The sequence below is a fragment of the Notechis scutatus genome, chromosome 5 (genome assembly GCF_049901735.1).
Source record: "Notechis scutatus isolate UNSWTSFEM ecotype Mainland chromosome 5, rNotScu1.2, whole genome shotgun sequence".
Lineage (NCBI taxonomy): Eukaryota > Metazoa > Chordata > Lepidosauria > Squamata > Elapidae > Notechis > Notechis scutatus.
Genome location: NC_142013.1, coordinates 53,829,923 through 53,836,411, shown reverse-complemented (window position 1 = coordinate 53,836,411; position 6,489 = coordinate 53,829,923). Strand labels below are relative to the sequence as shown.

Below are 6,489 nucleotides of genomic sequence, written 5' to 3'. Positions count from 1 at the left end.
CATTTTACTGCAGCTTCAGATTCCATAAATCAGCATTCACAATACAGATTCATTCATACAAAAACAGGAAAAAGTTGAGGTTATTAGATCTGCTACTAATCTTCTCCATCCTTCCATTGATAAAGTTTGAAGTCAGGATGTGAAAGTTTGGAGAACCAAAGGCCACTTTTGACATGTCAGAGGTTCACTCCCCCAAAGTGAATGGGGCCAGAACAAAACCTGAAGATCAGAGCTAGCATTCTTCCTCTCAAACCACACCATTGTACATGCACAGAATTTCCCTTGTCCTGAAATATGTTTTGAAACATATACTTGAAGAGAGAATAGTGTAGATTGGTATAGCAAACCATGCTGTCTTCAATTGGGCTGAGACACTAAGTACAGCATCTATCTTTAAATGAGTCCATCGGTGTGTTTCTCAACCTTGTAACTTTAACTGGAGTGGACTTCAACTCCCAGAATTCCCTGGTCAGCCATGAAGTCCACCCCTTCTTAAGGTTGCCAAGGTTAAGAAACACTAGAGCTGATAGAATATTTTGGTCCTTTCAGTACCAACCTCCACCATCAGGAGAGTCAGTTTGGTGTACTGATTAAGGCATCAGGCTAGAAACTAGGAAACCACGAGTTCTAAATCTGGGTTGGACATGAAGCAAGAGGAGCATCATAGCTTCAGCATAACAGCTACTCTCCAGTCCTCTCTAGCATCTGGCAATCAGGGGGTTTACTTGCTATTGAATTTGGCGAGTCAATGTTCATTTGGAGCATCAGTATTGGAAGCTGTGAGTTAATGTATTTGTGACTCAGACAGAGTCACATGAAAGTGTGCAACGAGGAAAGGAGAGAGCTACTTAAGGATTGGGATCGGATACCCTTTTCTATGTTAGAAATTTGACAGGGCTGCACCCTCAGGACTCACTTCAGAAAGAGAAGCTGATCTTGTTCAATCCCAACCTTTTCAAACAAAGCAATCAAACCCACCCGGCACAATTTCTCATCCTGGATTATGTTCACTTGTGTGGCTTTATTTTACTTCACTTTTCTAACGTCTTCTCATTTTCCTTGGTCCTATGAGACCCACTATATGCACTACAGAGTTTGTGGGGGGGGGGCTGGGGGAGGAAATCTCACGGACTTCCATAAGCCTTATCACACATGCTACATATACACAAAGGTTTTGCCTCCGTTCTGTTCCCAGGAAACGGAGAGGCTTGATCGCGCAGGCGGAAAAGTTCCCATTTCGCCTCTTTTTAATTCAAAGGAAACATCTTACTTTTTAAAGAGGGGGCTGGGGAGCAAGGCGACTTCCCTATCTCATATTTCGCCTTGAGCCGCTAGGTGGCACTGTGTAGAATTTTCTTCTGCTTCGTTTTGTTAAAGCTCTAGCCTGGAGATCCAAGCAGTCACTCGCCTAAAATTGAGTAGAATTCATTGAAACTGCAGGCTTTCGTGACGTGTCCCTGAGGGGTCCATTACTTCTCTCTCCGCCGGCGCTCTGTTCTTCGGGCTCGCTCCACTCCAATCTTTCCCCGTTCCTGGCGGCGACTCCCTCTGAACTCTGCTTGGGCAAAGCGGGCACCAGTTCGATTCGCCTCGTGTGCCCCGGTCGGCTTCTCGTGGGGAAAACCAAACTGATTGATGGGAGCCAAGACTTCGGCAGAGGATGGAAGCTCCCAATAGCAGCACTGGGTTCCTGTAAAAGCCGAAGAGTCTTTCCTCTCGTTTCCTTTTGTCTCTGTTTCTTTCTTCATTTTAACTATTTCATCTTCCATCCTTGAGCGACAGATGAGCCTGCTCTGTTCCGAAGGAGAACAATCATGATCGAGTGAAAACGGGCAGCAAACAGGTATCTCCGTGCACTTTATTCCGATCTTGTGCGTGTTTAAGAGAAATACACCTTTTGTTCCTGCAACCCTCAACTTGCCATAGTGCACTTTGAAGTATAGCCGATCTCAAAGTTATGCTTTTTAGGGAAAGAGATGACAGTTACATAACGAAGAAAGCGATCCATTTCCTACCTCTTTATTTGCTATTAAAAGGATGAGGATGGGGGTGCATGAGAGGCATTTGATCAGTTACGATTTCTAACATGTTTCTTTGTTTGGAAAGCCACGCATGTTAACAGAAAACAACTGCGTGAAACGGGGTGTGTGCCGACGGGTATGGGCACTCCTATTTGTTCTTCTGCTACTGGGGAAATCAATAGTTCTGATCACTGAACTCTGAGAGTGGCATTTCTGTTTATCAGAAAGAGAAGGGGCTGGTTTCTGTCCCCCCCAAGAGCCAGCATGCACGTGGAGGGTGAGAGAAGGAACTAACCATTAGAAAATAAAGGCATTATAGTTCCGGGTCCGTCAAACTTGTGATTTTTGACAAAGCCGCTTGGCTTGTATTTGGCTTGCATGCGTACAAAATTAAACAGATGTTGTGCATTTTGGTAATATAATAGAGGGAGTGTTTCGGATCCTCTTCATTGTTATTTACTTTAAAATCAAGAACAAGTAATTATGATAATTTACAAGCTGTGAGGTACATAAGTAGCTAAATCAAATTTTATGCAGGGGGTAGGGGAACAAATAATGGTGCAGATAATGCCAGAAAACACCTAATGTCCCTTAGATAGGGGAGTGTTTCCACATGCAGCCTATACTAGAAAAGATAAGGTTGGGAACTTTTATTCTGACTAAAGGTCGTGGTCAAATTTTGTTTAATTTCAGCAGCATAGTCAGGCACCCTGAACTTATTATAGCAGAGTGATAGTTAAACAGTGGGAGAAACATTAAGGAACTAGAGAAGTATGGCACTGTGATGTAATGACATATAATCATGCCAACCTTAATCCTTTCTGAATCTTTCAAAGACGAACTGCATAGGGCTGCAAGCTAGAAGAGTGTTCAGGCTAATGAGGTAGTGCCTAATTTGTCTTGCTCTTAGGAACAGATCTCACTATCACCATGGCGACCCAGGAATATTAACTTCAGTTCCATGGAACATAGTAAGGACAGGAAATCTTTACTGAGAGCAAATGATGGGGGAATGAAGAAATGTTTGCCATCCATAATTTTATAGAGACCAACTTAACGATTTAGGGACTATGTGAGGCAATAAGATCAAAACAGTCATTCAATATCCTGCCCTCAGGCAAACATAGCAGTGGTAAACCAAGCATCAGCACCATGGACAGTGCCAAAAGGAGGTAGCGGTTGTGGGTTGGTATACTGTAATTCAACTGCGCATTTCAGACCTTTTTCTAACACTGTATGGTAAATGCGTTAATTTCAAAGTAAGTATTCATAGGAAATATTTGGCGTCTTGTTTATGTAGTTTTCAATACACCACTTTAATATAAAAGTGATGTAATATCAGAGTAGCTAACTGAAATTAACAGTAGTTTAAGTATCTGGCAAGTCAAAATCCCACAGAGTAGACAGTTTTTAACATTGATAGAAAGATAATTCAGTTGTTCGATGCTAACTTTTTAAGATCTTCTAGCTCTTAAGAAACTACTTCATTGCACACACCGTGATCACCTAAAGCAGTGTGCATAAAAGCAGTGTTCTCTGGTCCAATCAAGAAATTAAAAAGTTATCTGAACATCACTCAGTTAATTATTTCTATTATCAGAACTATATATATATATATTTCTTTATCTTTGATAATGGACACTATACAGCATTGCTACTAAGATGCTACTACAACTGAAGAATGATAGGACCATGGTGGACAGAAAATGGATCAGAATCAATTGGACATTCTATTGGGAGATTGGCAAGGACTGGAGATTCCAAATTATTTAACACTTTAGCAGAAAGATATTTCTACTCCTCTTACAACCTCAACTGTATATTACTGAGATAAAGAACACTTGGGAGAACTAAGAGTGAATTCTGTGCATACAAGTTGTGAATATTGTCCATTGTTGTATTCTGAGCTATAAATTCTTCAGTATGTAGTGTTTCCCACATTATCCTCACATTTGTTTTTTTTTAATAATATTTATATCCTGCCTTTCCTCCAGGAGAAACTTTTTATTACTGGTTACTTTCTGAGTCCACTTGAATGTACTCAGTGGTGTATATAATGTTATCAGCCTAAACCTAAGATACGTACGGGACCTATTAAGTATTTCTCTACAGTCCATCCCATAACCTTGAATAGTCAGTAGGACATCTTCTGCAAATCCTGCTATGGATATGCTCAAATTTGGTGATCAGTTCAGATTTCTCTGTCTCAGGGCCCATTTTATAGAATAAGTTACCACTGGAATTGAGGCAAGCCTCAAGTTTAGGAGGGGATTTAAAACCAGTGTACACTATTTCAGATTCAATTCCACAGGTACTTTCGATTAATAATGTAGGATTCTTTAAACCAGTGATATATTTTTCTAGGATCATATGTCTGACAGCCAGCTATTGCGCAATCCAAGTAATAAGTACAACTGCATTAAGGAGTTGCAAGCAAATGCTATTATCACCCTCCTGCAGGCTCTAAATTTACCTTGTTGGAACCAAAAGAGAAATGCTGCACAGTACTACCCAAAACATTTATTATCTGAGACCAATGTTACTGTTTCAACTTTTGTCCTTTATATCTATTATGGTTAGTTTATTGTTTTGTTTTTTAAAGAAAGATAGTGAGGTTTTAATTTGCCTAGCAGGTTTCTCTAAACCAGAGAGTAGATGACATGTTTTCTATAAAAGTAAATATGTCAAATTCACTTGGTGGATGTCAAAATGCTAGTAAAAAATAAAGAAAATCCTATGAATTGGAAATCTGTCATTCCCTGAGTGAGTGAAGACTTGATTGCCACTTTAGATTAATTTCACAGATGGGAAATTTCTATCCTAAATATGTCCCATCTTCATATTAATCTACCAAAATTAAAAATCCTGAGCAAACAAACATTTGCCATAGATGAGCTCCTAAAGGATGAAGACAGAACATGACATCTAGATTACTGAAGCAAAACACAGTGATTGGCAGGAGATACACTAATTACAAATTACAACGTGACACTTTCTTTAGATGTAAAAAGTAAATATAAAAATATGTTGAAATAATAGAAAATATTGGTAGCTCAGGTTTTAGATTTTGGCAGTGATTTGCTCTCCAAGCTTGTTTCAATTTAGTTTCTGAAAGTTTTGTTACCAGACTAAGTAACATCAGCAGTAGGATTTTCTTGTCTTATTCCTATTTGTTTTTAGCTTATAAAATGTCTTGTGGCAAATGACATCTGACACACAAAACATTTATAAGCTAAGGAGAATAGGACAAGAAAATCCTTCTGATGATGATGTTACTTACCTAGTCTGATAATGAAATGTTTAGAAACTAAATTGAAACAAGCTTGCAGAGCAAACCACTACCAAAATCTAAAAATATTTTATATTCTTTTTCATGACATATTTTAGAAAATCTGGAGAAGACTAGGCAATGAAATGAGGAATTTTAGAGGTTACCACCAGTCTTTCTACTTCTGGTTTGTTTGTTTGTTTTTTGGTCGATTTCTGGACCTATTTTTTTGATTCAGGAGTTCTAAGTTCATATAACACTGGATACATCGGAGCTACCCAGTAGAATAGTTAAAATATCTATTGTATGCTAGCCTAAGAGCAAAAAGAGAAAAGCACACAAATAAAAAGTTTCAAAATGCCATAAAAACATGCCCCACACATACCAAATCTAGAAACACCATCACACAAATTAGGGACTGTGTTGGCAGTGGGACCAACATGCTACCCACACTGAGAAGAAGTGATGACTCACTGATATATTCATCAATGCCAAAGCAGATGGATTTAGGGGATACTCTGAAGACCACAGCAGCAGTTGCATATTACAGTACATTTTCTCTTATTCTTGCTTAGTTTTAGAAGATAATCTGTTTTGTCAGTACCAGAGCAAAATTTGGGGGATCTGTATCTATAGAGTTTCTAGGTAACATGCCTGCAGATATATTGTCAAACTAAGCTGCTTTGCATGGAAAACTAAGCAAAAATTGTGTACAACCTTTGGTTGCCAAATTCTTTTAGTTCTCCATCTGTGAATTATATTATGGGACTTGAGAGTTATAGTTGCATACTGTGTTTATTATTTGTTTATTCTGTTTTTATACCATTTTCTATTCAAATTATCTTAAAATTAAAACAACAAATTCATATTTATTTAAAATGGATGGAAGTAAAAACAAAATACATGTCCATCTAATAGATATACAAGAAAAGCTTTGATGAACAAAAGGGTCTTCCAGAGATGCCTAAAAGATGCCATAGCAAGTACTTGTGCCAATTAAGAATCAGGGGTTGGGCTTGTTTCAAAGGAGACAATATGTTTTTTATCATGAATTTTACTGAAGAGACTATTCTGAAGACTCTAAGAAGAAGGCAAAACATCCTACTGTTCTCCTCAGATGATCTGAGCAATTAATCCTATCTGTACAGAAAAGGAGTTCTATCAGATATTTCAGCCCCAAATTCTTGGGGCCATATGTCA

The 6,489-nt window shown here is 38.5% G+C and overlaps 1 protein-coding gene across 1 annotated transcript in view; it reads left to right on the top strand.

Moving 5' to 3' along the window:
• The first annotated feature begins 1,403 nt into the window (after window positions 1-1,403).
• KCNJ6 (potassium inwardly rectifying channel subfamily J member 6) overlaps window positions 1,404-6,489 on the top strand; it is a 124,564-nt gene continuing 119,478 nt past the window's right edge. Inside the window, exon 1 of the mRNA XM_026663910.2 lies at window positions 1,404-1,843. The gene's annotated coding sequence lies outside the window, so the exon portion shown is untranslated. The remainder of the gene's footprint in view (window positions 1,844-6,489) is intronic.